Genomic DNA, 25,223 nt, shown 5'->3' with positions numbered 1-25,223 from the left:
TTTTTGATAATATTCATTTTTAATTTTTCGGCTTTTGGCTTTTCCTCTTCGGATAATTTTTTTTTCCCGAAAATAAACTGAGTCCGGAGACGGGCGGTGCCATGCCACATAGCGGAACAGCGCGTTGAATCCTACGCCAGAACGGCCCCGGCAGCGCGAATGTCTCGGGCCGTCGCGGTCTGCTGCTTTGTCATAAAAGGGAGTTTCGAAGGGCATGTCATGGGTGCGATCATACCAGCACTAATGCACCGGATCCCATCATAACTCCGCAGTTAGGCGTGCTTGGGCGAGAGAAGTACTAGGATGGGTGACCCCCTGGGAAGTCCTCGTGTTGCACCCTTTTTATTTTTTGCCCGCTTTTTTATTTTTTGATAATATTTATTTTTAATTTTTTGGCTTTTGGCTTTTCCTCTTCGGATAATTTTTTCCCCCCGAAAATAAACTGAGTCCGGAGACTGGCGGTGCCATGCCGCATAGCGGAACAGCGCGTTGAATCCTACGCCAGAACGGCCCCGGCAGCTCGAATGTCTCGGGCCGTCGAGGTCTGCTGCTTTGTCATAAAAGGGAGTTTCGAAGGGCATGTCATGGGTGCGATCATACCAGCACTAATGCACCGGATCCCATCAGAACTCCGCAGTTAAGCGTGCTTGGGCGAGAGTAGTACTAGGATGGGTGACCCCCTGGGAAGTCCTCGTGTTGCACCCCTTTTATTTTTTGCCTGCTTTTTTATTTTTTGATAACATTTATTTTTTATTTTTCGGCTTTTGGCTTTTCCTCTTCGGATAATTTTTTTCCCCCGAAAATAAACCGAGTCCGGAGACTGGCGGTGCCATGCCGCATAGCGGAACAGCGTGTTGAATCCTACGCCAGAACGGCCCCGGCAGCGCGAATGTCTCGGGCCGTCGAGGTCTGCTACTTTGTCATAAAAGGGAGTTTCGAAGGGCATGTCTTGGGTGCGATCATACCAGCACTAATGCACCGGATCCTATCAGAACTCCGCAGTTAAGCGTGCTTGGGCGAGAGTAGTACTAGGATGGGTGACCCCCTGGGAAGTCCTCATGTTGCACCCTTTTTATTTTTTGCCCGCTTTTTTATTTTTTGATAATATTTATTTTTAATTTTTTGGCTTTTGGCTTTTCCTCTTCGGATAATTTTTTTCCCCCGACAATAAACTGGGTCCGGAGACTGGCGGTGCCATGCCGCATAGCGGGACCAGCGCGTTGAATCCTACGCCAGAACGGCCCCGGCAGCGCGAATGTCTCGGGCCGTCGAGGTCTGCTGCTTTGTCATAAAAGGGAGTTTCGAAGGGCATATCATGGGTGCGATCATACCAGCACTAATGCACCGGATCCCATCAGAACTCCGCAGTTAAGCGTGCTTGGGCGAGAGTAGTACTAGGATGGGTGACCCCCTGGGAAGTCCTCGTGTTGCACCCCTTTTATTTTTTGCCCGCTTTTTTCTTTTTTGATAACATTTATTTTTCATTTTTTGGCTTTTGGCTTTTCCTCTTCGGATAATTTTTTTCCCTCGAAAATAAACTGAGTCCGGAGACTCGCGATGCCATGCCGCATAGCGGAACAGCGCATTGAATCCTACGCCAGAACGGCCCCGGCAGCGCGAATGTCTCGGGCCGTCGAGGTCTGCTGCTTTGTCATAAAAGGGTGTTTCGATGGGCATGTCATGGGTGCGATCATACCAGCACTAATGCACCGGATCCCATCAGAACTCCGCAGTTAAGCGTGCTTGGGCGAGAGTAGTACTAGGATAGGTGACCCCCTGGGAAGTCCTCGTGTTGCACCCCTTTTATTTTTTGCCCGCTTTTTTATTTTTTGATAATATTTATTTTTAATTTTTTGGCTTTTGGCTTTTCCTCTTCGGATAATTTTTTTCCCCCGACAATAAACTGGGTCCGGAGACTGGCGGTGCCATGCCGCATAGCGGGACCAGCGCGTTGAATCCTACGCCAGAACGGCCCCGGCAGCGCGAATGTCTCGGGCCGTCGAGGTCTGCTGCTTTGTCATAAAAGGGAGTTTCGAAGGGCATATCATGGGTGCGATCATACCAGCACTAATGCACCGGATCCCATCAGAACTCCGCAGTTAAGCGTGCTTGGGCGAGAGTAGTACTAGGATGGGTGACCCCCTGGGAAGTCCTCGTGTTGCACCCCTTTTATTTTTTGCCCGCTTTTTTCTTTTTTGATAACATTTATTTTTCATTTTTTGGCTTTTGGCTTTTCCTCTTCGGATAATTTTTTTCCCTCGAAAATAAACTGAGTCCGGAGACTCGCGATGCCATGCCGCATAGCGGAACAGCGCATTGAATCCTACGCCAGAACGGCCCCGGCAGCGCGAATGTCTCGGGCCGTCGAGGTCTGCTGCTTTGTCATAAAAGGGTGTTTCGATGGGCATGTCATGGGTGCGATCATACCAGCACTAATGCACCGGATCCCATCAGAACTCCGCAGTTAAGCGTGCTTGGGCGAGAGTAGTACTAGGATGGGTGACCCCCTGGGAAGTCCTCGTGTTGCACCCCTTTTATTTTTTGCCCGCTTTTTTATTTTTTGATAATATTTATTTTTAATTTTTCGGCTTTTGGCTTTTCCACTTCGGATAATTTTTTTCCCTCGAAAATAAACTGAGTCCGGAGGCTCGCGGTGCCATGCCGCATAGCGGAACAGCGCGTTGAATCCTACGCCAGAACGGCCCCGGCAGCGCGAATGTCTCGGGCCGTCGAGGTCTGCTGCTTTGTCATAAAAGGGAGTTTCGAAGGGCATGTCATGGGTGCGATCATACCAGCACTAATGCACCGGATCCCATCAGAACTCCGCAGTTAAGCGTGCTTGGGCGAGAGTAGTACTAGGATGGGTGACCCCCTGGGAAGTCCTCGTGTTGCACCCCTTTTATTTTTTGCCCGCTTTTTTATTTTTTGATAATATTTATTTTTAATTTTTCGGCTTTTGGCTTTTCCTCTTCGGATAATTTTTTTCCCCAGAAAATAAACTGAGTCCGGAGACTCGCGGTGCCATGCCGCATAGCGGAACAGCGCGTTGAATCCTACGCCAGAACGGCCCCGGCAGCGCGAATGTCTCGGGCCGTCGAGGTCTGCTGCTTTGTCATAAAAGGGAGTTTCGAAGGGCATGTCATGGGTGCGATCATACCAGCACTAATGCACCGGATCCCATCAGAACTCCGCAGTTAAGCGTGCTTGGGCGAGAGTAGTACTAGGATGGGTGACCCCCTGGGAAGTCCTCATGTTGCACCCTTTTTATTTTTTGCCCGCTTTTTTATTTTTTGATAATATTTATTTTTAATTTTTTGGCTTTTGGCTTTTCCTCTTCGGATAATTTTTTTCCCCCGACAATAAACTGGGTCCGGAGACTGGCGGTGCCATGCCGCATAGCGGGACCAGCGCGTTGAATCCTACGCCAGAACGGCCCCGGCAGCGCGAATGTCTCGGGCCGTCGAGGTCTGCTGCTTTGTCATAAAAGGGAGTTTCGAAGGGCATATCATGGGTGCGATCATACCAGCACTAATGCACCGGATCCCATCAGAACTCCGCAGTTAAGCGTGCTTGGGCGAGAGTAGTACTAGGATGGGTGACCCCCTGGGAAGTCCTCGTGTTGCACCCCTTTTATTTTTTGCCCGCTTTTTTCTTTTTTGATAACATTTATTTTTCATTTTTTGGCTTTTGGCTTTTCCTCTTCGGATAATTTTTTTCCCTCGAAAATAAACTGAGTCCGGAGACTCGCGATGCCATGCCGCATAGCGGAACAGCGCATTGAATCCTACGCCAGAACGGCCCCGGCAGCGCGAATGTCTCGGGCCGTCGAGGTCTGCTGCTTTGTCATAAAAGGGTGTTTCGATGGGCATGTCATGGGTGCGATCATACCAGCACTAATGCACCGGATCCCATCAGAACTCCGCCGTTAAGCGTGCTTGGGCGAGAGTAGTACTAGGATGGGTGACCCCCTGGGAAGTCCTCGTGTTGCACCCCTTTTATTTTTTGCCCGCTTTTTTATTTTTTGATAATATTTATTTTTAATTTTTCGGCTTTTGGCTTTTCCACTTCGGATAATTTTTTTCCCTCGAAAATAAACTGAGTCCGGAGGCTCGCGGTGCCATGCCGCATAGCGGAACAGCGCGTTGAATCCTACGCCAGAACGGCCCCGGCAGCGCGAATGTCTCGGGCCGTCGAGGTCTGCTGCTTTGTCATAAAAGGGAGTTTCGAAGGGCATGTCATGGGTGCGATCATACCAGCACTAATGCACCGGATCCCATCAGAACTCCGCAGTTAAGCGTGCTTGGGCGAGAGTAGTACTAGGATGGGTGACCCCCTGGGAAGTCCTCGTGTTGCACCCCTTTTATTTTTTGCCCGCTTTTTTATTTTTTGATAATATTTATTTTTAATTTTTCGGCTTTTGGCTTTTCCTCTTCGGATAATTTTTTTCCCCAGAAAATAAACTGAGTCCGGAGACTCGCGGTGCCATGCCGCATAGCGGAACAGCACGTTGAATCCTACGCCAGAACGGCCCCGGCAGCGCGAATGTCTCGGGCCGTCGAGGTCTGCTGCTTTGTCATAAAAGGGAGTTTCGAAGGGCATGTCATGGGTGCGATCATACCAGCACTAATGCACCGGATCCCATCAGAACTCCGCAGTTAAGCGTGCTTGGGCGAGAGTAGTACTAGGATGGGTGACCCCCTGGGAAGTCCTCGTGTTGCACCCTTTTTATTTTTTTCTCCACTTTTTTATTTTTTGATAATATTTATTTTTAATTTTTCGGCTTTTGGCTTTTCCTCTTCGGATATTTTTTTTCCCCCGAAAATAAACTGAGTCCGGAGACTGGCGGTGCCATGCCGCATAGCGGGAATAGCGCGTTGAATCCTACGCCAGAACGGCCCCGGCGGCGCGAATGTCTCGGGCCGTCGAGGTCTGCTGCTTTGTCATAAAAGGGAGTTTCGATGGGCATGTCATGGGTGCGATCATACCAGCACTAATGCACCGGATCCCATCAGAACTCCGCAGTTAAGCGTGCTTGGGCGAGAGTAGTACTAGGATGGGTGACCCCTGGGAAGTCCTCGTGTTGCACCCCTTTTATTTTTTGCCCGCTTTTTTATTTTTTGATAATATTTATTTTTAATTTTTCGGCTTTTGGCTTTTCCTCTTCGGATAATTTTTTTCCCCCGAAAATAAACTGAGTCCGGAGACTCGCGGTGCCATGCCGCATAGCGGAACAGCGCGTTGAATCCTACGCCAGAACGGCCCCGGCAGCGCGAATGTCTCGGGCCGTCGCGGTCTGCTGCTTTGTCATAAAAGGGAGTTTCGAAGGGCATGTCATGGGTGCGATCATACCAGCACTAATGCACCGGTTCCCATCATAACTCCGCAGTTAGGCGTGCTTGGGCGAGAGAAGTACTAGGATGGGTGACCCCCTGGGAAGTCCTCGTGTTGCACCCTTTTTATTTTTTGCCCGCTTTTTTATTTTTTGATAATATTTATTTTTAATTTTTTGGCTTTTGGCTTTTCCTCTTCGGATAATTTTTTCCCCCCGAAAATAAACTGAGTCCGGAGACTGGCGGTGCCATGCCGCATAGCGGAACAGCGCGTTGAATCCTACGCCAGAACGGCCCCGGCAGCGCGAATGTCTCGGGCCGTCGAGGTCTGCTGCTTTGTCATAAAAGGGTGTTTCGATGGGCATGTCATGGGTGCGATCATACCAGCACTAATGCACCGGATCCCATCAGAACTCCGCAGTTAAGCGTGCTTGGGCGAGAGTAGTACTAGGATGGGTGACCCCCTGGGAAGTCCTCGTGTTGCACCCCTTTTATTTTTTGCCCGCTTTTTTATTTTTTGATAATATTTATTTTTAATTTTTCGGCTTTTGGCTTTTCCACTTCGGATAATTTTTTTCCCTCGAAAATAAACTGAGTCCGGAGGCTCGCGGTGCCATGCCGCATAGCGGAACAGCGCGTTGAATCCTACGCCAGAACGGCCCCGGCAGCGCGAATGTCTCGGGCCGTCGAGGTCTGCTGCTTTGTCATAAAAGGGAGTTTCGAAGGGCATGTCATGGGTGCGATCATACCAGCACTAATGCACCGGATCCCATCAGAACTCCGCAGTTAAGCGTGCTTGGGCGAGAGTAGTACTAGGATGGGTGACCCCCTGGGAAGTCCTCGTGTTGCACCCCTTTTATTTTTTGCCCGCTTTTTTATTTTTTGATAATATTTATTTTTAATTTTTCGGCTTTTGGCTTTTCCTCTTCGGATAATTTTTTTCCCCAGAAAATAAACTGAGTCCGGAGACTCGCGGTGCCATGCCGCATAGCGGAACAGCACGTTGAATCCTACGCCAGAACGGCCCCGGCAGCGCGAATGTCTCGGGCCGTCGAGGTCTGCTGCTTTGTCATAAAAGGGAGTTTCGAAGGGCATGTCATGGGTGCGATCATACCAGCACTAATGCACCGGATCCCATCAGAACTCCGCAGTTAAGCGTGCTTGGGCGAGAGTAGTACTAGGATGGGTGACCCCCTGGGAAGTCCTCGTGTTGCACCCTTTTTATTTTTTTCTCCACTTTTTTATTTTTTGATAATATTTATTTTTAATTTTTCGGCTTTTGGCTTTTCCTCTTCGGATATTTTTTTTCCCCCGAAAATAAACTGAGTCCGGAGACTGGCGGTGCCATGCCGCATAGCGGGAATAGCGCGTTGAATCCTACGCCAGAACGGCCCCGGCGGCGCGAATGTCTCGGGCCGTCGAGGTCTGCTGCTTTGTCATAAAAGGGAGTTTCGATGGGCATGTCATGGGTGCGATCATACCAGCACTAATGCACCGGATCCCATCAGAACTCCGCAGTTAAGCGTGCTTGGGCGAGAGTAGTACTAGGATGGGTGACCCCCTGGGAAGTCCTCGTGTTGCACCCTTTTTATTTTTTTCTCCACTTTTTTATTTTTTGATAATATTTATTTTTAATTTTTCGGCTTTTGGCTTTTCCTCTTCGGATATTTTTTTTCCCCCGAAAATAAACTGAGTCCGGAGACTGGCGGTGCCATGCCGCATAGCGGGAATAGCGCGTTGAATCCTACGCCAGAACGGCCCCGGCGGCGCGAATGTCTCGGGCCGTCGAGGTCTGCTGCTTTGTCATAAAAGGGAGTTTCGATGGGCATGTCATGGGTGCGATCATACCAGCACTAATGCACCGGATCCCATCAGAACTCCGCAGTTAAGCGTGCTTGGGCGAGAGTAGTACTAGGATGGGTGACCCCCTGGGAAGTCCTCGTGTTGCACCCTTTTTATTTTTTGCCCGCTTTTTTATTTTTTGATAATATTTATTTTTAATTTTTTGGCTTTTGGCTTTTCCTCTTCGGATAATTTTTTCCCCCCGAAAATAAACTGAGTCCGGAGACTGGCGGTGCCATGCCGCATAGCGGAACAGCGCGTTGAATCCTACGCCAGAACGGCCCCGGCAGCGCGAATGTCTCGGGCCGTCGAGGTCTGCTGCTTTGTCATAAAAGGGAGTTTCGAAGGGCATGTCATGGGTGCGATCATACCAGCACTAATGCACCGGATCCCATCAGAACTCCGCAGTTAAGCGTGCTTGGGCGAGAGTAGTACTAGGATGGGTGACCCCCTGGGAAGTCCTCGTGTTGCACCCCTTTTATTTTTTGCCCGCTTTTTTATTTTTTGATAACATTTATTTTTTATTTTTCGGCTTTTGGCTTTTTCTCTTCGGATAATTTTTTTCCCCCGAAAATAAACTGAGTCCGGAGACTGGCGGCGCCATGCCGCATAGCGGAACAGCGTGTTGAATCCTACGCCAGAATGGCCCCGGCAGCGCGAATGTCTCGGGCCGTCGAGGTCTGCTGCTTTGTCATAAAAGGGAGTTTCGAAGGGCATGTCTTGGGTGCGATCATACCAGCACTAATGCACCGGATCCTATCAGAACTCCGCAGTTAAGCGTGCTTGGGCGAGAGTAGTACTAGGATGGGTGACCCCCTGGGAAGTCCTCATGTTGCACCCTTTTTATTTTTTGCCCGCTTTTTTATTTTTTGATAATATTTATTTTTAATTTTTTGGCTTTTGGCTTTTCCTCTTAGGATAATTTTTTTCCCCCGACAATAAACTGAGTCCGGAGACTGGCGGTGCCATGCCGCAGAGCGGGACTAGCGCGTTGAATCCTACGCCAGAACGGCCCCGGCAGCGCGAATGTCTCGGGCCGTCGAGGTCTGCTGCTTTGTCATAAAAGGGAGTTTCGAAGGGCATATCATGGGTGCGATCATACCAGCACTAATGCACCGGATCCCATCAGAACTCCGCAGTTAAGCGTGCTTGGGCGAGAGTAGTACTAGGATGGGTGACCCCATGGGAAGTCCTCGTGTTGCACCCCTTTTATTTTTTGCCCGCTTTTTTCTTTTTTGATAACATTTATCTTTAATTGTTTGGCTTTTGGCTTTTCCTCTTCGGATAATTTTTTTCCCTCGAAAATAAACTGAGTCCGGAGACTCGCGGTGCCATGCCGCATAGCGGAACAGCGCATTGAATCCTACGCCAGAACGGCCCCGGCAGCGCGAATGTCTCGGGCCGTCGAGGTCTGCTGCTTTGTCATAAAAGGGTGTTTCGATGGGCATGTCATGGGTGCGATCATACCAGCACTAATGCACCGGATCCCATCAGAACTCCGCAGTTAAGCGTGCTTGGGCGAGAGTAGTACTAGGATGGGTGACCCCCTGGGAAGTCCTCGTGTTGCACCCCTTTTATTTTTTGCCCGCTTTTTTATTTTTTGATAATATTTATTTTTAATTTTTCGGCTTTTGGCTTTTCCTCTTCGGATAATTTTTTTCCCCCGAAAATAAACTGAGTCCGGAGACTCGCGGTGCCATGCCGCATAGCGGAACAGCGCGTTGAATCCTACGCCAGAACGGCCCCGGCAGCGCGAATGTCTCGGGCCGTCGAGGTCTGCTGCTTTGTCATAAAAGGGTGTTTCGATGGGCATGTCATGGGTGCGATCATACCAGCACTAATGCACCGGATCCCATCAGAACTCCGCAGTTAAGCGTGCTTGGGCGAGAGTAGTACTAGGATGGGTGACCCCCTGGGAAGTCCTCGTGTTGCACCCCTTTTATTTTTTGCCCGCTTTTTTATTTTTTGATAATATTTATTTTTAATTTTTCGGCTTTTGGCTTTTCCTCTTCGGATAATTTTTTCCCCCCGAAAATAAACTGAGTCCGGAGACTCGCGGTGCCATGCCGCATAGCGGAACAGCGCGTTGAATCCTACGCCAGAACGGCCCCGGCAGCGCGAATGTCTCGGGCCGTCGAGGTCTGCTGCTTTGTCATAAAAGGGAGTTTCGAAGGGCATGTCATGGGTGCGATCATACCAGCACTAATGCACCGGATCCCATCAGAACTCCGCAGTTAAGCGTGCTTGGGCGAGAGTAGTACTAGGATGGGTGACCCCCTGGGAAGTCCTCGTGTTGCACCCTTTTTATTTTTTGCCCGCTTTTTTATTTTTTGATAACATTTATTTTTTATTTTTCGGCTTTTGGCTTTTCCTCTTCGGATATTTTTTTTCCCCCGAAAATAAACTGAGTCCGGAGACTGGCGGTGCCATGCCGCATAGCGGGAATAGCGCGTTGAATCCTACGCCAGAACGGCCCCGGCGGCGCGAATGTCTCGGGCCGTCGAGGTCTGCTGCTTTGTCATAAAAGGGAGTTTCGATGGGCATGTCATGGGTGCGATCATACCAGCACTAATGCACCGGATCCCATCAGAACTCCGCAGTTAAGCGTGCTTGGGCGAGAGTAGTACTAGGATGGGTGACCCCTGGGAAGTCCTCGTGTTGCACCCCTTTTATTTTTTGCCCGCTTTTTTATTTTTTGATAATATTTATTTTTAATTTTTCGGCTTTTGGCTTTTCCTCTTCGGATAATTTTTTTCCCCCGAAAATAAACTGAGTCCGGAGACTCGCGGTGCCATGCCGCATAGCGGAACAGCGCGTTGAATCCTACGCCAGAACGGCCCCGGCAGCGCGAATGTCTCGGGCCGTCGCGGTCTGCTGCTTTGTCATAAAAGGGAGTTTCGAAGGGCATGTCATGGGTGCGATCATACCAGCACTAATGCACCGGTTCCCATCATAACTCCGCAGTTAGGCGTGCTTGGGCGAGAGAAGTACTAGGATGGGTGACCCCCTGGGAAGTCCTCGTGTTGCACCCTTTTTATTTTTTGCCCGCTTTTTTATTTTTTGATAATATTTATTTTTAATTTTTTGGCTTTTGGCTTTTCCTCTTCGGATAATTTTTTCCCCCCGAAAATAAACTGAGTCCGGAGACTGGCGGTGCCATGCCGCATAGCGGAACAGCGCGTTGAATCCTACGCCAGAACGGCCCCGGCAGCGCGAATGTCTCGGGCCGTCGAGGTCTGCTGCTTTGTCATAAAAGGGTGTTTCGATGGGCATGTCATGGGTGCGATCATACCAGCACTAATGCACCGGATCCCATCAGAACTCCGCAGTTAAGCGTGCTTGGGCGAGAGTAGTACTAGGATGGGTGACCCCCTGGGAAGTCCTCGTGTTGCACCCCTTTTATTTTTTGCCCGCTTTTTTATTTTTTGATAATATTTATTTTTAATTTTTCGGCTTTTGGCTTTTCCACTTCGGATAATTTTTTTCCCTCGAAAATAAACTGAGTCCGGAGGCTCGCGGTGCCATGCCGCATAGCGGAACAGCGCGTTGAATCCTACGCCAGAACGGCCCCGGCAGCGCGAATGTCTCGGGCCGTCGAGGTCTGCTGCTTTGTCATAAAAGGGAGTTTCGAAGGGCATGTCATGGGTGCGATCATACCAGCACTAATGCACCGGATCCCATCAGAACTCCGCAGTTAAGCGTGCTTGGGCGAGAGTAGTACTAGGATGGGTGACCCCCTGGGAAGTCCTCGTGTTGCACCCCTTTTATTTTTTGCCCGCTTTTTTATTTTTTGATAATATTTATTTTTAATTTTTCGGCTTTTGGCTTTTCCTCTTCGGATAATTTTTTTCCCCAGAAAATAAACTGAGTCCGGAGACTCGCGGTGCCATGCCGCATAGCGGAACAGCACGTTGAATCCTACGCCAGAACGGCCCCGGCAGCGCGAATGTCTCGGGCCGTCGAGGTCTGCTGCTTTGTCATAAAAGGGAGTTTCGAAGGGCATGTCATGGGTGCGATCATACCAGCACTAATGCACCGGATCCCATCAGAACTCCGCAGTTAAGCGTGCTTGGGCGAGAGTAGTACTAGGATGGGTGACCCCCTGGGAAGTCCTCGTGTTGCACCCTTTTTATTTTTTTCTCCACTTTTTTATTTTTTGATAATATTTATTTTTAATTTTTCGGCTTTTGGCTTTTCCTCTTCGGATATTTTTTTTCCCCCGAAAATAAACTGAGTCCGGAGACTGGCGGTGCCATGCCGCATAGCGGGAATAGCGCGTTGAATCCTACGCCAGAACGGCCCCGGCGGCGCGAATGTCTCGGGCCGTCGAGGTCTGCTGCTTTGTCATAAAAGGGAGTTTCGATGGGCATGTCATGGGTGCGATCATACCAGCACTAATGCACCGGATCCCATCAGAACTCCGCAGCTAAGCGTGCTTGGGCGAGAGTAGTACTAGGATGGGTGACCCCCTGGGAAGTCCTCGTGTTGCACCCTTTTTATTTTTTTCTCCACTTTTTTATTTTTTGATAATATTTATTTTTAATTTTTCGGCTTTTGGCTTTTCCTCTTCGGATATTTTTTTTCCCCCGAAAATAAACTGAGTCCGGAGACTGGCGGTGCCATGCCGCATAGCGGGAATAGCGCGTTGAATCCTACGCCAGAACGGCCCCGGCGGCGCGAATGTCTCGGGCCGTCGAGGTCTGCTGCTTTGTCATAAAAGGGAGTTTCGATGGGCATGTCATGGGTGCGATCATACCAGCACTAATGCACCGGATCCCATCAGAACTCCGCAGTTAAGCGTGCTTGGGCGAGAGTAGTACTAGGATGGGTGACCCCCTAGGAAGTCCTCGTGTTGCACCCTTTTTATTTTTTGCCCGCTTTTTTATTTTTTGATAATATTTATTTTTAATTTTTTTTCTTTTGGCTTTTCCTCTTCGGATAATTTTTTCCCCCCGAAAATAAACTGAGTCCGGAGACTGGCGGTGCCATGCCGCATAGCGGAACAGCGCGTTGAATCCTACGCCAGAACGGCCCCGGCAGCGCGAATGTCTCGGGCCGTCGAGGTCTGCTGCTTTGTCATAAAAGGGAGTTTCGAAGGGCATGTCATGGGTGCGATCATACCAGCACTAATGCACCGGATCCCATCAGAACTCCGCAGTTAAGCGTGCTTGGGCGAGAGTAGTACTAGGATGGGTGACCCCTTGGGAAGTCCTCGTGTTGCACCCCTTTCATTTTTTGCCCGCTTTTTTATTTTTTGATAACATTTATTTTTTATTTTTCGGCTTTTGGCTTTTTCTCTTCGGATAATTTTTTTCCCCCGAAAATAAACTGAGTCCGGAGACTGGCGGCGCCATGCCGCATAGCGGAACAGCGTGTTGAATCCTACGCCAGAATGGCCCCGGCAGCGCGAATGTCTCGGGCCGTCGAGGTCTGCTGCTTTGTCATAAAAGGGAGTTTCGAAGGGCATGTCTTGGGTGCGATCATACCAGCACTAATGCACCGGATCCTATCAGAACTCCGCAGTTAAGCGTGCTTGGGCGAGAGTAGTACTAGGATGGGTGACCCCCTGGGAAGTCCTCATGTTGCACCCTTTTTATTTTTTGCCCGCTTTTTTATTTTTTGATAATATTTATTTTTAATTTTTTGGCTTTTGGCTTTTCCTCTTAGGATAATTTTTTTCCCCCGACAATAAACTGAGTCCGGAGACTGGCGGTGCCATGCCGCAGAGCGGGACTAGCGCGTTGAATCCTACGCCAGAACGGCCCCGGCAGCGCGAATGTCTCGGGCCGTCGAGGTCTGCTGCTTTGTCATAAAAGGGAGTTTCGAAGGGCATATCATGGGGGCGATCATACCAGCACTAATGCACCGGATCCCATCAGAACTCCGCAGTTAAGCGTGCTTGGGCGAGAGTAGTACTAGGATGGGTGACCCCATGGGAAGTCCTCGTGTTGCACCCCTTTTATTTTTTGCCCGCTTTTTTCTTTTTTGATAACATTTATCTTTAATTGTTTGGCTTTTGGCTTTTCCTCTTCGGATAATTTTTTTCCCTCGAAAATAAACTGAGTCCGGAGACTCGCGGTGCCATGCCGCATAGCGGAACAGCGCATTGAATCCTACGCCAGAACGGCCCCGGCAGCGCGAATGTCTCGGGCCGTCGAGGTCTGCTGCTTTGTCATAAAAGGGTGTTTCGATGGGCATGTCATGGGTGCGATCATACCAGCACTAATGCACCGGATCCCATCAGAACTCCGCAGTTAAGCGTGCTTGGGCGAGAGTAGTACTAGGATGGGTGACCCCCTGGGAAGTCCTCGTGTTGCACCCCTTTTATTTTTTGCCCGCTTTTTTATTTTTTGATAATATTTATTTTTAATTTTTCGGCTTTTGGCTTTTCCTCTTCGGATAATTTTTTTCCCCCGAAAATAAACTGAGTCCGGAGAATCGCGGTGCCATGCCGCATAGCGGAACAGCGCGTTGAATCCTACGCCAGAACGGCCCCGGCAGCGCGAATGTCTCGGGCCGTCGAGGTCTGCTGCTTTGTCATAAAAGGGTGTTTCGATGGGCATGTCATGGGTGCGATCATACCAGCACTAATGCACCGGATCCCATCAGAACTCCGCAGTTAAGCGTGCTTGGGCGAGAGTAGTACTAGGATGGGTGACCCCCTGGGAAGTCCTCGTGTTGCACCCCTTTTATTTTTTGCCCGCTTTTTTATTTTTTGATAATATTTATTTTTAATTTTTTGGCTTTTGGCTTTTCCTCTTCGGATAATTTTTTCCCCCCGAAAATAAACTGAGTCCGGAGACTGGCGGTGCCATGCCGCATAGCGGAACAGCGCGTTGAATCCTACGCCAGAACGGCCCCGGCAGCGCGAATGTCTCGGGCCGTCGAGGTCTGCTGCTTTGTCATAAAAGGGAGTTTCGAAGGGCATGTCATGGGTGCGATCATACCAGCACTAATGCACCGGATCCCATCAGAACTCCGCAGTTAAGCGTGCTTGGGCGAGAGTAGTACTAGGATGGGTGACCCCCTGGGAAGTCCTCGTGTTGCACCCCTTTTATTTTTTGCCCGCTTTTTTATTTTTTGATAACATTTATTTTTTATTTTTCGGCTTTTGGCTTTTTCTCTTCGGATAATTTTTTTCCCCCGAAAATAAACTGAGTCCGGAGACTGGCGGCGCCATGCCGCATAGCGGAACAGCGTGTTGAATCCTACGCCAGAATGGCCCCGGCAGCGCGAATGTCTCGGGCCGTCGAGGTCTGCTGCTTTGTCATAAAAGGGAGTTTCGAAGGGCATGTCTTGGGTGCGATCATACCAGCACTAATGCACCGGATCCTATCAGAACTCCGCAGTTAAGCGTGCTTGGGCGAGAGTAGTACTAGGATGGGTGACCCCCTGGGAAGTCCTCATGTTGCACCCTTTTTATTTTTTGCCCGCTTTTTTATTTTTTGATAATATTTATTTTTAATTTTTTGGCTTTTGGCTTTTCCTCTTAGGATAATTTTTTTCCCCCGACAATAAACTGAGTCCGGAGACTGGCGGTGCCATGCCGCAGAGCGGGACTAGCGCGTTGAATCCTACGCCAGAACGGCCCCGGCAGCGCGAATGTCTCGGGCCGTCGAGGTCTGCTGCTTTGTCATAAAAGGGAGTTTCGAAGGGCATATCATGGGTGCGATCATACCAGCACTAATGCACCGGATCCCATCAGAACTCCGCAGTTAAGCGTGCTTGGGCGAGAGTAGTACTAGGATGGGTGACCCCATGGGAAGTCCTCGTGTTGCACCCCTTTTATTTTTTGCCCGCTTTTTTCTTTTTTGATAACATTTATCTTTAATTGTTTGGCTTTTGGCTTTTCCTCTTCGGATAATTTTTTTCCCTCGAAAATAAACTGAGTCCGGAGACTCGCGGTGCCATGCCGCATAGCGGAACAGCGCATTGAATCCTACGCCAGAACGGCCCCGGCAGCGCGAATGTCTCGGGCCGTCGAGGTCTGCTGCTTTGTCATAAAAGGGTGTTTCGATGGGCATGTCATGGGTGCGATCATACCAGCACTAATGCACCGGATCCCATCAGAACTCCGCAGTTAAGCGTGCTTGGGCGAGAGTAGTACTAGGATGGGTGACCCCCTGGGAAGTCCTCGTGTTGCACCCCTTTTATTTTTTGCCCGCTTTTTTATTTTTTGATAATATTTATTTTTAATTTTTCGGCTTTTGGCTTTTCCTCTTCGGATAATTTTTTTCCCCCGAAAATAAACTGAGTCCGGAGACTCGCGGTGCCATGCCGCATAGCGGAACAGCGCGTTGAATCCTACGCCAGAACGGCCCCGGCAGCGCGAATGTCTCGGGCCGTCGAGGTCTGCTGCTTTGTCATAAAAGGGTGTTTCGATGGGCATGTCATGGGTGCGATCATACCAGCACTAATGCACCGGATCCCATCAGAACTCCGCAGTTAAGCGTGCTTGGGCGAGAGTAGTACTAGGATGGGTGACCCCCTGGGAAGTCCTCGTGTTGCACCCCTTTTATTTTTTGCCCGCTTTTTTATTTTTTGATAATATTTATTTTTAATTTTTTGGCTTTTGGCTTTTCCTCTTCGGATAATTTTTTCCCCCCGAAAATAAACTGAGTCCGGAGACTGGCGGTGCCATGCCGCATAGCGGAACAGCGCGTTGAATCCTACGCCAGAATGGCCCCGGCAGCGCGAATGTCTCGGGCCGTCAAGGTCTGCTGCTTTGTCATAAAAGGGAGTTTCGAAGGGCATGTCATGGGTGCGATCATACCAGCACTAATGCACCGGATCCCATCAGAACTCCGCAGTTAAGCGTGCTTGGGCGAGAGTAGTACTAGGATGGGTGACCCCCTGGGAAGTCCTCGTGTTGCACCCCTTTTATTTTTTGCCCGCTTTTTTATTTTTTGACAACATTTATTTTTTATTTTTCGGCTTTTGGCTTTTCCTCTTCGGATAATTTTTTCCCCCCGAAAATAAACTGAGTCCGGAGACTGGCGGTGCCATGCCGCATAGCGGAACAGCGCGTTGAATCCTACGCCAGAATGGCCCCGGCAGCGCGAATGTCTCGGGCCGTCAAGGTCTGCTGCTTTGTCATAAAAGGGAGTTTCGAAGGGCATGTCATGGGTGCGATCATACCAGCACTAATGCACCGGATCCCATCAGAACTCCGCAGTTAAGCGTGCTTGGGCGAGAGTAGTACTAGGATGGGTGACCCCATGGGAAGTCCTCGTGTTGCACCCCTTTTATTTTTTGCCCGCTTTTTTCTTTTTTGATAACATTTATCTTTAATTGTTTGGCTTTTGGCTTTTCCTCTTCGGATAATTTTTTTCCCTCGAAAATAAACTGAGTCCGGAGACTCGCGGTGCCATGCCGCATAGCGGAACAGCGCATTGAATCCTACGCCAGAACGGCCCCGGCAGCGCGAATGTCTCGGGCCGTCGAGGTCTGCTGCTTTGTCATAAAAGGGTGTTTCGATGGGCATGTCATGGGTGCGATCATACCAGCACTAATGCACCGGATCCCATCAGAACTCCGCAGTTAAGCGTGCTTGGGCGAGAGTAGTACTAGGATGGGTGACCCCCTGGGAAGTCCTCGTGTTGCACCCCTTTTATTTTTTGCCCGCTTTTTTATTTTTTGATAATATTTATTTTTAATTTTTCGGCTTTTGGCTTTTCCTCTTCGGATAATTTTTTTCCCCCGAAAATAAACTGAGTCCGGAGACTCGCGGTGCCATGCCGCATAGCGGAACAGCGCGTTGAATCCTACGCCAGAACGGCCCCGGCAGCGCGAATGTCTCGGGCCGTCGAGGTCTGCTGCTTTGTCATAAAAGGGTGTTTCGATGGGCATGTCATGGGTGCGATCATACCAGCACTAATGCACCGGATCCCATCAGAACTCCGCAGTTAAGCGTGCTTGGGCGAGAGTAGTACTAGGATGGGTGACCCCCTGGGAAGTCCTCGTGTTGCACCCCTTTTATTTTTTGCCCGCTTTTTTATTTTTTGATAATATTTATTTTTAATTTTTTGGCTTTTGGCTTTTCCTCTTCGGATAATTTTTTCCCCCCGAAAATAAACTGAGTCCGGAGACTGGCGGTGCCATGCCGCATAGCGGAACAGCGCGTTGAATCCTACGCCAGAATGGCCCCGGCAGCGCGAATGTCTCGGGCCGTCAAGGTCTGCTGCTTTGTCATAAAAGGGAGTTTCGAAGGGCATGTCATGGGTGCGATCATACCAGCACTAATGCACCGGATCCCATCAGAACTCCGCAGTTAAGCGTGCTTGGGCGAGAGTAGTACTAGGATGGGTGACCCCCTGGGAAGTCCTCGTGTTGCACCCCTTTTATTTTTTGCCCGCTTTTTTATTTTTTGACAACATTTATTTTTTATTTTTCGGCTTTTGGCTTTTCCTCTTCGGATAATTTTTTCCCCCCGAAAATAAACTGAGTCCGGAGACTGGCGGTGCCATGCCGCATAGCGGAACAGCGCGTTGAATCCTACGCCAGAATGGCCCCGGCAGCGCGAATGTCTCGGGCCGTCAAGGTCTGCTGCTTTGTCATAAAAGGGAGTTTCGAAGGGCATGTCATGGGTGCGATCATACCAGCACTAATGCACCGGATCCCATCAGAACTCCGCAGTTAAGCGTGCTTGGGCGAGAGTAGTACTAGGATGGGTGACCCCCTGGGAAGTCCTCGTGTTGCACCCCTTTTATTTTTTGCCCGCTTTTTTATTTTTTGACAACATTTATTTTTTATTTTTCGGCTTTTGGCTTTTCCTCTTCGGATAATTTTTTCCCCCCGAAAATAAACTGAGTCCGGAGACTGGCGGTGCCATGCCGCATAGCGGAACAGCGCGTTGAATCCTACGCCAGAATGGCCCCGGCAGCGCGAATGTCTCGGGCCGTCAAGGTCTGCTGCTTTGTCATAAAAGGGAGTTTCGAAGGGCATGTCATGGGTGCGATCATACCAGCACTAATGCACCGGATCCCATCAGAACTCCGCAGTTAAGCGTGCTTGGGCGAGAGTAGTACTAGGATGGGTGACCCCATGGGAAGTCCTCGTGTTGCACCCCTTTTATTTTTTGCCCGCTTTTTTCTTTTTTGATAACATTTATCTTTAATTGTTTGGCTTTTGGCTTTTCCTCTTCGGATAATTTTTTTCCCTCGAAAATAAACTGAGTCCGGAGACTCGCGGTGCCATGCCGCATAGCGGAACAGCGCATTGAATCCTACGCCAGAACGGCCCCGGCAGCGCGAATGTCTCGGGCCGTCGAGGTCTGCTGCTTTGTCATAAAAGGGTGTTTCGATGGGCATGTCATGGGTGCGATCATACCAGCACTAATGCACCGGATCCCATCAGAACTCCGCAGTTAAGCGTGCTTGGGCGAGAGTAGTACTAGGATGGGTGACCCCCTGGGAAGTCCTCGTGTTGCACCCCTTTTATTTTTTGCCCGCTTTTTTATTTTTTGATAATATTTATTTTTAATTTTTCGGCTTTTGGCTTTTCCTCTTCGGATAATTTTTTTCCCCCGAAAATAAACTGAGTCCGGAGACTCGCGGTGCCATGCCGCATAGCGGAACAGCGCGTTGAATCCTACGCCAGAACGGCCCCGGCAGCGCGAATGTCTCGGGCCGTCGAGGTCTGCTGCTTTGTCATAAAAGGGTGTTTCGATGGGCATGTCATGGGTGCGATCATACCAGCACTAATGCACCGGATCCCATCAGAACTCCGCAGTTAAGCGTGCTTGGGCGAGAGTAGTACTAGGATGGGTGACCCCCTGGGAAGTCCTCGTGTTGCACCCCTTTTATTTTTTGCCCGCTTTTTTATTTTTTGATAATATTTATTTTTAATTTTTTGGCTTTTGGCTTTTCCTCTTCGGATAATTTTTTCCCCCCGAAAATAAACTGAGTCCGGAGACTGGCGGTGCCATGCCGCATAGCGGAACAGCGCGTTGAATCCTACGCCAGAATGGCCCCGGCAGCGCGAATGTCTCGGGCCGTCAAGGTCTGCTGCTTTGTCATAAAAGGGAGTTTCGAAGGGCATGTCATGGGTGCGATCATACCAGCACTAATGCACCGGATCCCATCAGAACTCCGCAGTTAAGCGTGCTTGGGCGAGAGTAGTACTAGGATGGGTGACCCCCTGGGAAGTCCTCGTGTTGCACCCCTTTTATTTTTTGCCCGCTTTTTTATTTTTTGACAACATTTATTTTTTATTTTTCGGCTTTTGGCTTTTCCTCTTCGGATAATTTTTTCCCCCCGAAAATAAACTGAGTCCGGAGACTGGCGGTGCCATGCCGCATAGCGGAACAGCGCGTTGAATCCTACGCCAGAATGGCCCCGGCAGCGCGAATGTCTCGGGCCGTCAAGGTCTGCTGCTTTGTCATAAAAGGGAGTTTCGAAGGGCATGTCATGGGTGCGATCATACCAGCACTAATGCACCGGATCCCATCAGAACTCCGCAGTTAAGCGTGCTTGGGCGAGAGTAGTACTAGGATGGGTGACCCCCTGGGAAGTCCTCGTGTTGCACCCCTTTTATTTTTTGCCCGCTTTTTTATTTTTTGACAACATTTATTTTTTATTTTTCGGCTTTTGGCTTTTCCTCTTCGGATAATTTTTTTCCCCCGAAAATAAACTGAGTCCGGAGACTGGCGGTGCCATGCCGCATAGCGGAAGAGCGTGTTGAATCCTACGCCAGAACGGCCCCGGCAGCGCGAATGTCTCGGGCCGTCGAGGTCTGCTGCTTTGTCATAAAAGGGAGTTTCGAAGGGCATGTCTTGGGTGCAATCATACCAGCACTAATGCACCGGATCCTATCAGAACTCCGCAGTTAAGCGTGCTTGGGCGAGAGTTGTACTAGGATGGGTGACCCCCTGGGAAGTCCTCGTGTTGCACCCCTTTTATTTTTTGCCCGCTTTTTTATTTTTTGATAATATTTATTTTTAATTTTTCGGCTTTTGGCTTTTCCACTTCGGATAATTTTTTTCCCTCGAAAATAAACTGAGTCCGGAGGCTCGCGGTGCCATGCCGCATAGCGGAACAGCGCGTTGAATCCTACGCCAGAACGGCCCCGGCAGCGCGAATGTCTCGGGCCGTCGAGGTCTGCTGCTTTGTCATAAAAGGGAGTTTCGAAGGGCATGTCATGGGTGCGATCATACCAGCACTAATGCACCGGATCCCATCAGAACTCCGCAGTTAAGCGTGCTTGGGCGAGAGTAGTACTAGGATGGGTGACCCCCTGGGAAGTCCTCGTGTTGCACCCCTTTTATTTTTTGCCCGCTTTTTTATTTTTTGATAATATTTATTTTTAATTTTTCGGCTTTTGGCTTTTCCTCTTCGGATAATTTTTTTCCCCCGAAAATAAACTGAGTCCGGAGACTCGCGGTGCCATGCCGCATAGCGGAACAGCGCGTTGAATCCTACGCCAGAACGGCCCCGGCAGCGCGAATGTCTCGGGCCGTCGAGGTCTGCTGCTTTGTCATAAAAGGGTGTTTCGATGGGCATGTCATGGGTGCGATCATACCAGCACTAATGCACCGGATCCCATCAGAACTCCGCAGTTAAGCGTGCTTGGGCGAGAGTAGTACTAGGATGGGTGACCCCCTGGGAAGTCCTCGTGTTGCACCCCTTTTATTTTTTGCCCGCTTTTTTATTTTTTGATAATATTTATTTTTAATTTTTCGGCTTTTGGCTTTTCCTCTTCGGATAATTTTTTTCCCCCGAAAATAAACTGAGTCCGGAGACTCGCGGTGCCATGCCGCATAGCGGAACAGCGCGTTGAATCCTACGCCAGAACGGCCCCGGCAGCGCGAATGTCTCGGGCCGTCGAGGTCTGCTGCTTTGTCATAAAAGGGAGTTTCGAAGGGCATGTCATGGGTGCGATCATACCAGCACTAATGCACCGGATCCCATCAGAACTCCGCAGTTAAGCGTGCTTGGGCGAGAGTAGTACTAGGATGGGTGACCCCCTGGGAAGTCCTCGTGTTGCACCCTTTTTATTTTTTTCTCCACTTTTTTATTTTTTGATAATATTTATTTTTAATTTTTCGGCTTTTGGCTTTTCCTCTTCGGATAATTTTTTTCCCCCGAAAATAAACTGAGTCCGGAGACTGGCGGTGCCATGCCGCATAGCGGGACCAGCGCGTTGAATCCTACGCCAGAACGGCCCCGGCGGCGCGAATGTCTCGGGCCGTCGAGGTCTGCTGCTTTGTCATAAAAGGGAGTTTCGATGGGCATGTCATGGGTGCGATCATACCAGCACTAATGCACCGGATCCCATCATAACTCCGCAGTTAAGCGTGCTTGGGCGAGAGTAGTACTAGGATGGGTGACCCCCTGGGAAGTCCTCGTGTTGCACCCCTTTTAATTTTTGCCCGCTTTTTTATTTTTTGATAATATTTATTTTTAATTTTTCGGCTTTTGGCTTTTTCTCTTCGGATAATTTTTTTCCCCCGAAAATAAACTGAGTCCGGAGACTCGCGGTGCCATGCCGCATAGCGGAACAGCGCGTTGAATCCTACACCAGAACGGCCCCGGCAGCGCGAATGCCTCGGGCCGTCGAGGTCTGCTGCTTTGTCATAAAAGGGAGTTTCGAAGGGCATGTCATGGGTGCGATCATACCAGCACTAATGCGCCGGATCCGATCAGAACTCCGCAGTTAAGCGTGCTTGGGCGAGAGTAGTACTAGGATGGGTGACCCCCTGGGAAGTCCTCGTGTTGCACCCTTTTTATTTTTTGCCCGCTTTTTTATTTTTTGATAATATTTATTTTTAATTTTTTGGCTTTTGGCTTTTCCTCTTCGGATAATTTTTTCCCCCCGAAAATAAACTGAGTCCGGAGACTGGCGGTGCCATGCCGCATAGCGGAACAGCGCGTTGAATCCTACGCCAGAATGGCCCCGGCAGCGCGAATGTCTCGGGCCGTCAAGGTCTGCTGCTTTGTCATAAAAGGGAGTTTCGAAGGGCATGTCATGGGTGCGATCATACCAGCACTAATGCACCGGATCCCATCAGAACTCCGCAGTTAAGCGTGCTTGGGCGAGAGTAGTACTAGGATGGGTGACCCCCTGGGAAGTCCTCGTGTTGCACCCCTTTTATTTTTTGCCCGCTTTTTTATTTTTTGACAACATTTATTTTTTATTTTTCGGCTTTTGGCTTTTCCTCTTCGGATAATTTTTTTCCCCCGAAAATAAACTGAGTCCGGAGACTGGCGGTGCCATGCCGCATAGCGGAAGAGCGTGTTGAATCCTACGCCAGAACGGCCCCGGCAGCGCGAATGTCTCGGGCCGTCGAGGTCTGCTGCTTTGTCATAAAAGGGAGTTTCGAAGGGCATGTCTTGGGTGCAATCATACCAGCACTAATGCACCGGATCCTATCAGAACTCCGCAGTTAAGCGTGCTTGGGCGAGAGTTGTACTAGGATGGGTGACCCCCTGGGAAGTCCTCGTGTTGCACCCCTTTTATTTTTTGCCCGCTTTTTTATTTTTTGATAATATTTATTTTTAATTTTTCGGCTTTTGGCTTTTCCTCTTCGGATAATTTTTTTCCCCCGAAAATAAACTGAGTCCGGAGACTCGCGGTGCCATGCCGCATAGCGGAACAGCGCGTTGAATCCTACGCCAGAACGGCCCCGGCAGCGCGAATGTCTCGGGCCGTCGAGGTCTGCTGCTTTGTCATAAAAGGGAGTTTCGAAGGGCATGTCATGGGTGCGATCATACCAGCACTAATGCACCGGATCCCATCAGAACTCCGCAGTTAAGCGTGCTTGGGCGAGAGTAGTACTAGGATGGGTGACCCCCTGGGAAGTCCTCGTGTTGCACCCTTTTTATTTTTTTCTCCACTTTTTTATTTTTTGATAATATTTATTTTTAATTTTTCGGCTTTTGGCTTTTCCTCTTCGGATAATTTTTTTCCCCCGAAAATAAACTGAGTCCGGAGACTGGCGGTGCCATGCCGCATAGCGGGACCAGCGCGTTGAATCCTACGCCAGAACGGCCCCGGCGGCGCGAATGTCTCGGGCCGTCGAGGTCTGCTGCTTTGTCATAAAAGGGAGTTTCGATGGGCATGTCATGGGTGCGATCATACCAGCACTAATGCACCGGATCCCATCATAACTCCGCAGTTAAGCGTGCTTGGGCGAGAGTAGTACTAGGATGGGTGACCCCCTGGGAAGTCCTCGTGTTGCACCCCTTTTAATTTTTGCCCGCTTTTTTATTTTTTGATAATATTTATTTTTAATTTTTCGGCTTTTGGCTTTTTCTCTTCGGATAATTTTTTTCCCCCGAAAATAAACTGAGTCCGGAGACTCGCGGTGCCATGCCGCATAGCGGAACAGCGCGTTGAATCCTACACCAGAACGGCCCCGGCAGCGCGAATGCCTCGGGCCGTCGAGGTCTGCTGCTTTGTCATAAAAGGGAGTTTCGAAGGGCATGTCATGGGTGCGATCATACCAGCACTAATGCGCCGGATCCGATCAGAACTCCGCAGTTAAGCGTGCTTGGGCGAGAGTAGTACTAGGATGGGTGACCCCCTGGGAAGTCCTCGTGTTGCACCCTTTTTATTTTTTGCCCGCTTTTTTATTTTTTGATAATATTTATTTTTAATTTTTTGGCTTTTGGCTTTTCCTCTTCGGATAATTTTTTCCCCCCGAAAATAAACTGAGTCCGGAGACTGGCGGTGCCATGCCGCATAGCGGAACAGCGCGTTGAATCCTACGCCAGAATGGCCCCGGCAGCGCGAATGTCTCGGGCCGTCAAGGTCTGCTGCTTTGTCATAAAAGGGAGTTTCGAAGGGCATGTCATGGGTGCGATCATACCAGCACTAATGCACCGGATCCCATCAGAACTCCGCAGTTAAGCGTGCTTGGGCGAGAGTAGTACTAGGATGGGTGATCCCCTGGGAAGTCCTCGTGTTGCACCCCTTTTATTTTTTGCCCGCTTTTTTATTTTTTGACAACATTTATTTTTTATTTTTCGGCTTTTGGCTTTTCCTCTTCGGATAATTTTTTTCCCCCGAAAATAAACTGAGTCCGGAGACTGGCGGTGCCATGCCGCATAGCGGAAGAGCGTGTTGAATCCTACGCCAGAACGGCCCCGGCAGCGCGAATGTCTCGGGCCGTCGAGGTCTGCTGCTTTGTCATAAAAGGGAGTTTCGAAGGGCATGTCTTGGGTGCAATCATACCAGCACTAATGCACCGGATCCTATCAGAACTCCGCAGTTAAGCGTGCTTGGGCGAGAGTTGTACTAGGATGGGTGACCCCCTGGGAAGTCCTCGTGTTGCACCCCTTTTATTTTTTGCCCGCTTTTTTATTTTTTGATAATATTTATTTTTAATTTTTCGGCTTTTGGCTTTTCCACTTCGGATAATTTTTTTCCCTCGAAAATAAACTGAGTCCGGAGGCTCGCGGTGCCATGCCGCATAGCGGAACAGCGCGTTGAATCCTACGCCAGAACGGCCCCGGCAGCGCGAATGTCTCGGGCCGTCGAGGTCTGCTGCTTTGTCATAAAAGGGAGTTTCGAAGGGCATGTCATGGGTGCGATCATACCAGCACTAATGCACCGGATCCCATCAGAACTCCGCAGTTAAGCGTGCTTGGGCGAGAGTAGTACTAGGATGGGTGACCCCCTGGGAAGTCCTCGTGTTGCACCCCTTTTATTTTTTGCCCGCTTTTTTATTTTTTGATAATATTTATTTTTAATTTTTCGGCTTTTGGCTTTTCCTCTTCGGATAATTTTTTTCCCCCGAAAATAAACTGAGTCCGGAGACTCGCGGTGCCATGCCGCATAGCGGAACAGCGCGTTGAATCCTACGCCAGAACGGCCCCGGCAGCGCGAATGTCTCGGGCCGTCGAGGTCTGCTGCTTTGTCATAAAAGGGTGTTTCGATGGGCATGTCATGGGTGCGATCATACCAGCACTAATGCACCGGATCCCATCAGAACTCCGCAGTTAAGCGTGCTTGGGCGAGAGTAGTACTAGGATGGGTGACCCCCTGGGAAGTCCTCGTGTTGCACCCCTTTTATTTTTTGCCCGCTTTTTTATTTTTTGATAATATTTATTT

General features: G+C 49.6%; 66 non-coding genes and 3 pseudogenes across 66 annotated transcripts; all 69 read left to right on the top strand.

The window, feature by feature from the left end:
• Positions 1-221: 221 nt before the first annotated feature.
• LOC149760619 (5S ribosomal RNA) lies at positions 222-340 on the top strand (annotated as a pseudogene).
• A 246-nt stretch (positions 341-586) lies between these two features.
• On the top strand, positions 587-705 carry LOC149760618 (5S ribosomal RNA). Its single transcript, XR_016409686.1, has one exon. It is a non-coding gene; the product is annotated as a 5S ribosomal RNA (ribosomal RNA).
• A 246-nt stretch (positions 706-951) lies between these two features.
• Positions 952-1,070, top strand: LOC149760617 (5S ribosomal RNA). The gene has a single exon (XR_016407327.1). It is a non-coding gene; the product is annotated as a 5S ribosomal RNA (ribosomal RNA).
• Positions 1,071-1,317: 247 nt separating this feature from the next.
• Positions 1,318-1,436, top strand: LOC149760616 (5S ribosomal RNA). The gene has a single exon (XR_016409685.1). It is a non-coding gene; the product is annotated as a 5S ribosomal RNA (ribosomal RNA).
• Positions 1,437-1,682: 246 nt separating this feature from the next.
• LOC149760615 (5S ribosomal RNA) lies at positions 1,683-1,801 on the top strand. Its single transcript, XR_016403516.1, has one exon. It is a non-coding gene; the product is annotated as a 5S ribosomal RNA (ribosomal RNA).
• A 247-nt stretch (positions 1,802-2,048) lies between these two features.
• On the top strand, positions 2,049-2,167 carry LOC149760614 (5S ribosomal RNA). Its single transcript, XR_016409683.1, has one exon. It is a non-coding gene; the product is annotated as a 5S ribosomal RNA (ribosomal RNA).
• Positions 2,168-2,413: 246 nt separating this feature from the next.
• On the top strand, positions 2,414-2,532 carry LOC149760613 (5S ribosomal RNA). Its single transcript, XR_016409682.1, has one exon. It is a non-coding gene; the product is annotated as a 5S ribosomal RNA (ribosomal RNA).
• Positions 2,533-2,778: 246 nt separating this feature from the next.
• LOC149760612 (5S ribosomal RNA) lies at positions 2,779-2,897 on the top strand. The gene has a single exon (XR_016409681.1). It is a non-coding gene; the product is annotated as a 5S ribosomal RNA (ribosomal RNA).
• Positions 2,898-3,143: 246 nt separating this feature from the next.
• Positions 3,144-3,262, top strand: LOC149760611 (5S ribosomal RNA). The gene has a single exon (XR_016404176.1). It is a non-coding gene; the product is annotated as a 5S ribosomal RNA (ribosomal RNA).
• A 247-nt stretch (positions 3,263-3,509) lies between these two features.
• Positions 3,510-3,628, top strand: LOC149760610 (5S ribosomal RNA). The gene has a single exon (XR_016409680.1). It is a non-coding gene; the product is annotated as a 5S ribosomal RNA (ribosomal RNA).
• Positions 3,629-3,874: 246 nt separating this feature from the next.
• Positions 3,875-3,993, top strand: LOC149760609 (5S ribosomal RNA). Its single transcript, XR_016401310.1, has one exon. It is a non-coding gene; the product is annotated as a 5S ribosomal RNA (ribosomal RNA).
• Positions 3,994-4,239: 246 nt separating this feature from the next.
• Positions 4,240-4,358, top strand: LOC149760608 (5S ribosomal RNA). The gene has a single exon (XR_016409679.1). It is a non-coding gene; the product is annotated as a 5S ribosomal RNA (ribosomal RNA).
• Positions 4,359-4,604: 246 nt separating this feature from the next.
• LOC149760607 (5S ribosomal RNA) lies at positions 4,605-4,723 on the top strand. The gene has a single exon (XR_016412042.1). It is a non-coding gene; the product is annotated as a 5S ribosomal RNA (ribosomal RNA).
• Positions 4,724-4,971: 248 nt separating this feature from the next.
• On the top strand, positions 4,972-5,089 carry LOC149760606 (5S ribosomal RNA). Its single transcript, XR_016403644.1, has one exon. It is a non-coding gene; the product is annotated as a 5S ribosomal RNA (ribosomal RNA).
• Positions 5,090-5,335: 246 nt separating this feature from the next.
• LOC149760605 (5S ribosomal RNA) lies at positions 5,336-5,454 on the top strand (annotated as a pseudogene).
• Positions 5,455-5,700: 246 nt separating this feature from the next.
• Positions 5,701-5,819, top strand: LOC149760604 (5S ribosomal RNA). The gene has a single exon (XR_016409678.1). It is a non-coding gene; the product is annotated as a 5S ribosomal RNA (ribosomal RNA).
• A 246-nt stretch (positions 5,820-6,065) lies between these two features.
• Positions 6,066-6,184, top strand: LOC149760603 (5S ribosomal RNA). The gene has a single exon (XR_016409677.1). It is a non-coding gene; the product is annotated as a 5S ribosomal RNA (ribosomal RNA).
• Positions 6,185-6,430: 246 nt separating this feature from the next.
• On the top strand, positions 6,431-6,549 carry LOC149760602 (5S ribosomal RNA). The gene has a single exon (XR_016412041.1). It is a non-coding gene; the product is annotated as a 5S ribosomal RNA (ribosomal RNA).
• Positions 6,550-6,797: 248 nt separating this feature from the next.
• On the top strand, positions 6,798-6,916 carry LOC149760601 (5S ribosomal RNA). The gene has a single exon (XR_016412040.1). It is a non-coding gene; the product is annotated as a 5S ribosomal RNA (ribosomal RNA).
• A 248-nt stretch (positions 6,917-7,164) lies between these two features.
• LOC149760600 (5S ribosomal RNA) lies at positions 7,165-7,283 on the top strand. Its single transcript, XR_016412038.1, has one exon. It is a non-coding gene; the product is annotated as a 5S ribosomal RNA (ribosomal RNA).
• A 246-nt stretch (positions 7,284-7,529) lies between these two features.
• LOC149760599 (5S ribosomal RNA) lies at positions 7,530-7,648 on the top strand. The gene has a single exon (XR_016409676.1). It is a non-coding gene; the product is annotated as a 5S ribosomal RNA (ribosomal RNA).
• A 246-nt stretch (positions 7,649-7,894) lies between these two features.
• Positions 7,895-8,013, top strand: LOC149760598 (5S ribosomal RNA). The gene has a single exon (XR_016407326.1). It is a non-coding gene; the product is annotated as a 5S ribosomal RNA (ribosomal RNA).
• Positions 8,014-8,260: 247 nt separating this feature from the next.
• LOC149760597 (5S ribosomal RNA) lies at positions 8,261-8,379 on the top strand. Its single transcript, XR_016412555.1, has one exon. It is a non-coding gene; the product is annotated as a 5S ribosomal RNA (ribosomal RNA).
• A 246-nt stretch (positions 8,380-8,625) lies between these two features.
• LOC149760596 (5S ribosomal RNA) lies at positions 8,626-8,744 on the top strand. Its single transcript, XR_016409675.1, has one exon. It is a non-coding gene; the product is annotated as a 5S ribosomal RNA (ribosomal RNA).
• A 246-nt stretch (positions 8,745-8,990) lies between these two features.
• Positions 8,991-9,109, top strand: LOC149760595 (5S ribosomal RNA). The gene has a single exon (XR_016409674.1). It is a non-coding gene; the product is annotated as a 5S ribosomal RNA (ribosomal RNA).
• A 246-nt stretch (positions 9,110-9,355) lies between these two features.
• On the top strand, positions 9,356-9,474 carry LOC149760594 (5S ribosomal RNA). The gene has a single exon (XR_016412037.1). It is a non-coding gene; the product is annotated as a 5S ribosomal RNA (ribosomal RNA).
• Positions 9,475-9,721: 247 nt separating this feature from the next.
• Positions 9,722-9,839, top strand: LOC149760593 (5S ribosomal RNA). Its single transcript, XR_016403643.1, has one exon. It is a non-coding gene; the product is annotated as a 5S ribosomal RNA (ribosomal RNA).
• A 246-nt stretch (positions 9,840-10,085) lies between these two features.
• On the top strand, positions 10,086-10,204 carry LOC149760592 (5S ribosomal RNA; annotated as a pseudogene).
• A 246-nt stretch (positions 10,205-10,450) lies between these two features.
• Positions 10,451-10,569, top strand: LOC149760591 (5S ribosomal RNA). The gene has a single exon (XR_016409672.1). It is a non-coding gene; the product is annotated as a 5S ribosomal RNA (ribosomal RNA).
• Positions 10,570-10,815: 246 nt separating this feature from the next.
• LOC149760590 (5S ribosomal RNA) lies at positions 10,816-10,934 on the top strand. The gene has a single exon (XR_016409671.1). It is a non-coding gene; the product is annotated as a 5S ribosomal RNA (ribosomal RNA).
• A 246-nt stretch (positions 10,935-11,180) lies between these two features.
• Positions 11,181-11,299, top strand: LOC149760589 (5S ribosomal RNA). The gene has a single exon (XR_016412036.1). It is a non-coding gene; the product is annotated as a 5S ribosomal RNA (ribosomal RNA).
• A 248-nt stretch (positions 11,300-11,547) lies between these two features.
• On the top strand, positions 11,548-11,666 carry LOC149760588 (5S ribosomal RNA). The gene has a single exon (XR_016412603.1). It is a non-coding gene; the product is annotated as a 5S ribosomal RNA (ribosomal RNA).
• A 248-nt stretch (positions 11,667-11,914) lies between these two features.
• LOC149760587 (5S ribosomal RNA) lies at positions 11,915-12,033 on the top strand. The gene has a single exon (XR_016402331.1). It is a non-coding gene; the product is annotated as a 5S ribosomal RNA (ribosomal RNA).
• Positions 12,034-12,279: 246 nt separating this feature from the next.
• LOC149760586 (5S ribosomal RNA) lies at positions 12,280-12,398 on the top strand. The gene has a single exon (XR_016412701.1). It is a non-coding gene; the product is annotated as a 5S ribosomal RNA (ribosomal RNA).
• Positions 12,399-12,644: 246 nt separating this feature from the next.
• Positions 12,645-12,763, top strand: LOC149760585 (5S ribosomal RNA). The gene has a single exon (XR_016407325.1). It is a non-coding gene; the product is annotated as a 5S ribosomal RNA (ribosomal RNA).
• A 247-nt stretch (positions 12,764-13,010) lies between these two features.
• On the top strand, positions 13,011-13,129 carry LOC149760584 (5S ribosomal RNA). Its single transcript, XR_016402753.1, has one exon. It is a non-coding gene; the product is annotated as a 5S ribosomal RNA (ribosomal RNA).
• Positions 13,130-13,375: 246 nt separating this feature from the next.
• On the top strand, positions 13,376-13,494 carry LOC149760583 (5S ribosomal RNA). Its single transcript, XR_016409670.1, has one exon. It is a non-coding gene; the product is annotated as a 5S ribosomal RNA (ribosomal RNA).
• Positions 13,495-13,740: 246 nt separating this feature from the next.
• Positions 13,741-13,859, top strand: LOC149760582 (5S ribosomal RNA). Its single transcript, XR_016409669.1, has one exon. It is a non-coding gene; the product is annotated as a 5S ribosomal RNA (ribosomal RNA).
• Positions 13,860-14,105: 246 nt separating this feature from the next.
• LOC149760581 (5S ribosomal RNA) lies at positions 14,106-14,224 on the top strand. Its single transcript, XR_016409668.1, has one exon. It is a non-coding gene; the product is annotated as a 5S ribosomal RNA (ribosomal RNA).
• A 246-nt stretch (positions 14,225-14,470) lies between these two features.
• Positions 14,471-14,589, top strand: LOC149760580 (5S ribosomal RNA). The gene has a single exon (XR_016407323.1). It is a non-coding gene; the product is annotated as a 5S ribosomal RNA (ribosomal RNA).
• Positions 14,590-14,836: 247 nt separating this feature from the next.
• On the top strand, positions 14,837-14,955 carry LOC149760579 (5S ribosomal RNA). The gene has a single exon (XR_016412554.1). It is a non-coding gene; the product is annotated as a 5S ribosomal RNA (ribosomal RNA).
• Positions 14,956-15,201: 246 nt separating this feature from the next.
• On the top strand, positions 15,202-15,320 carry LOC149760578 (5S ribosomal RNA). Its single transcript, XR_016409667.1, has one exon. It is a non-coding gene; the product is annotated as a 5S ribosomal RNA (ribosomal RNA).
• A 246-nt stretch (positions 15,321-15,566) lies between these two features.
• LOC149760577 (5S ribosomal RNA) lies at positions 15,567-15,685 on the top strand. Its single transcript, XR_016409666.1, has one exon. It is a non-coding gene; the product is annotated as a 5S ribosomal RNA (ribosomal RNA).
• A 246-nt stretch (positions 15,686-15,931) lies between these two features.
• On the top strand, positions 15,932-16,050 carry LOC149760576 (5S ribosomal RNA). Its single transcript, XR_016409665.1, has one exon. It is a non-coding gene; the product is annotated as a 5S ribosomal RNA (ribosomal RNA).
• Positions 16,051-16,296: 246 nt separating this feature from the next.
• Positions 16,297-16,415, top strand: LOC149760575 (5S ribosomal RNA). The gene has a single exon (XR_016412553.1). It is a non-coding gene; the product is annotated as a 5S ribosomal RNA (ribosomal RNA).
• A 246-nt stretch (positions 16,416-16,661) lies between these two features.
• LOC149760574 (5S ribosomal RNA) lies at positions 16,662-16,780 on the top strand. Its single transcript, XR_016409664.1, has one exon. It is a non-coding gene; the product is annotated as a 5S ribosomal RNA (ribosomal RNA).
• A 246-nt stretch (positions 16,781-17,026) lies between these two features.
• Positions 17,027-17,145, top strand: LOC149760573 (5S ribosomal RNA). Its single transcript, XR_016409663.1, has one exon. It is a non-coding gene; the product is annotated as a 5S ribosomal RNA (ribosomal RNA).
• Positions 17,146-17,391: 246 nt separating this feature from the next.
• Positions 17,392-17,510, top strand: LOC149760572 (5S ribosomal RNA). The gene has a single exon (XR_016409661.1). It is a non-coding gene; the product is annotated as a 5S ribosomal RNA (ribosomal RNA).
• Positions 17,511-17,756: 246 nt separating this feature from the next.
• On the top strand, positions 17,757-17,875 carry LOC149760571 (5S ribosomal RNA). Its single transcript, XR_016409660.1, has one exon. It is a non-coding gene; the product is annotated as a 5S ribosomal RNA (ribosomal RNA).
• Positions 17,876-18,121: 246 nt separating this feature from the next.
• LOC149760570 (5S ribosomal RNA) lies at positions 18,122-18,240 on the top strand. Its single transcript, XR_016412552.1, has one exon. It is a non-coding gene; the product is annotated as a 5S ribosomal RNA (ribosomal RNA).
• Positions 18,241-18,486: 246 nt separating this feature from the next.
• On the top strand, positions 18,487-18,605 carry LOC149760569 (5S ribosomal RNA). Its single transcript, XR_016409659.1, has one exon. It is a non-coding gene; the product is annotated as a 5S ribosomal RNA (ribosomal RNA).
• Positions 18,606-18,851: 246 nt separating this feature from the next.
• Positions 18,852-18,970, top strand: LOC149760568 (5S ribosomal RNA). The gene has a single exon (XR_016409658.1). It is a non-coding gene; the product is annotated as a 5S ribosomal RNA (ribosomal RNA).
• A 246-nt stretch (positions 18,971-19,216) lies between these two features.
• LOC149760567 (5S ribosomal RNA) lies at positions 19,217-19,335 on the top strand. The gene has a single exon (XR_016409657.1). It is a non-coding gene; the product is annotated as a 5S ribosomal RNA (ribosomal RNA).
• Positions 19,336-19,581: 246 nt separating this feature from the next.
• On the top strand, positions 19,582-19,700 carry LOC149760566 (5S ribosomal RNA). The gene has a single exon (XR_016409656.1). It is a non-coding gene; the product is annotated as a 5S ribosomal RNA (ribosomal RNA).
• A 246-nt stretch (positions 19,701-19,946) lies between these two features.
• On the top strand, positions 19,947-20,065 carry LOC149760565 (5S ribosomal RNA). Its single transcript, XR_016405832.1, has one exon. It is a non-coding gene; the product is annotated as a 5S ribosomal RNA (ribosomal RNA).
• A 246-nt stretch (positions 20,066-20,311) lies between these two features.
• LOC149760564 (5S ribosomal RNA) lies at positions 20,312-20,430 on the top strand. Its single transcript, XR_016409655.1, has one exon. It is a non-coding gene; the product is annotated as a 5S ribosomal RNA (ribosomal RNA).
• A 246-nt stretch (positions 20,431-20,676) lies between these two features.
• On the top strand, positions 20,677-20,795 carry LOC149760563 (5S ribosomal RNA). Its single transcript, XR_016409654.1, has one exon. It is a non-coding gene; the product is annotated as a 5S ribosomal RNA (ribosomal RNA).
• A 246-nt stretch (positions 20,796-21,041) lies between these two features.
• LOC149760562 (5S ribosomal RNA) lies at positions 21,042-21,160 on the top strand. Its single transcript, XR_016412035.1, has one exon. It is a non-coding gene; the product is annotated as a 5S ribosomal RNA (ribosomal RNA).
• A 248-nt stretch (positions 21,161-21,408) lies between these two features.
• LOC149760561 (5S ribosomal RNA) lies at positions 21,409-21,527 on the top strand. Its single transcript, XR_016405898.1, has one exon. It is a non-coding gene; the product is annotated as a 5S ribosomal RNA (ribosomal RNA).
• A 246-nt stretch (positions 21,528-21,773) lies between these two features.
• On the top strand, positions 21,774-21,892 carry LOC149760560 (5S ribosomal RNA). Its single transcript, XR_016405701.1, has one exon. It is a non-coding gene; the product is annotated as a 5S ribosomal RNA (ribosomal RNA).
• Positions 21,893-22,138: 246 nt separating this feature from the next.
• On the top strand, positions 22,139-22,257 carry LOC149760559 (5S ribosomal RNA). Its single transcript, XR_016409653.1, has one exon. It is a non-coding gene; the product is annotated as a 5S ribosomal RNA (ribosomal RNA).
• Positions 22,258-22,503: 246 nt separating this feature from the next.
• LOC149760558 (5S ribosomal RNA) lies at positions 22,504-22,622 on the top strand. Its single transcript, XR_016405831.1, has one exon. It is a non-coding gene; the product is annotated as a 5S ribosomal RNA (ribosomal RNA).
• A 246-nt stretch (positions 22,623-22,868) lies between these two features.
• LOC149760557 (5S ribosomal RNA) lies at positions 22,869-22,987 on the top strand. The gene has a single exon (XR_016412034.1). It is a non-coding gene; the product is annotated as a 5S ribosomal RNA (ribosomal RNA).
• Positions 22,988-23,235: 248 nt separating this feature from the next.
• Positions 23,236-23,354, top strand: LOC149760556 (5S ribosomal RNA). Its single transcript, XR_016405897.1, has one exon. It is a non-coding gene; the product is annotated as a 5S ribosomal RNA (ribosomal RNA).
• Positions 23,355-23,600: 246 nt separating this feature from the next.
• LOC149760555 (5S ribosomal RNA) lies at positions 23,601-23,719 on the top strand. Its single transcript, XR_016405700.1, has one exon. It is a non-coding gene; the product is annotated as a 5S ribosomal RNA (ribosomal RNA).
• A 246-nt stretch (positions 23,720-23,965) lies between these two features.
• Positions 23,966-24,084, top strand: LOC149760554 (5S ribosomal RNA). Its single transcript, XR_016401942.1, has one exon. It is a non-coding gene; the product is annotated as a 5S ribosomal RNA (ribosomal RNA).
• A 246-nt stretch (positions 24,085-24,330) lies between these two features.
• LOC149760553 (5S ribosomal RNA) lies at positions 24,331-24,449 on the top strand. Its single transcript, XR_016405830.1, has one exon. It is a non-coding gene; the product is annotated as a 5S ribosomal RNA (ribosomal RNA).
• A 246-nt stretch (positions 24,450-24,695) lies between these two features.
• On the top strand, positions 24,696-24,814 carry LOC149760552 (5S ribosomal RNA). The gene has a single exon (XR_016409652.1). It is a non-coding gene; the product is annotated as a 5S ribosomal RNA (ribosomal RNA).
• A 246-nt stretch (positions 24,815-25,060) lies between these two features.
• Positions 25,061-25,179, top strand: LOC149760551 (5S ribosomal RNA). Its single transcript, XR_016409650.1, has one exon. It is a non-coding gene; the product is annotated as a 5S ribosomal RNA (ribosomal RNA).
• The last annotated feature ends 44 nt before the right edge of the window (positions 25,180-25,223 follow it).

Source organism: Phoenix dactylifera, chromosome 4 (genome assembly GCF_051530095.1).
Source record: "Phoenix dactylifera cultivar Ajwa chromosome 4, Ajwa_hap1_PhDact_Kaust_v1.1, whole genome shotgun sequence".
Lineage (NCBI taxonomy): Eukaryota > Viridiplantae > Streptophyta > Magnoliopsida > Arecales > Arecaceae > Phoenix > Phoenix dactylifera.
This window is presented reverse-complemented; position numbering and strand designations above follow the sequence as displayed.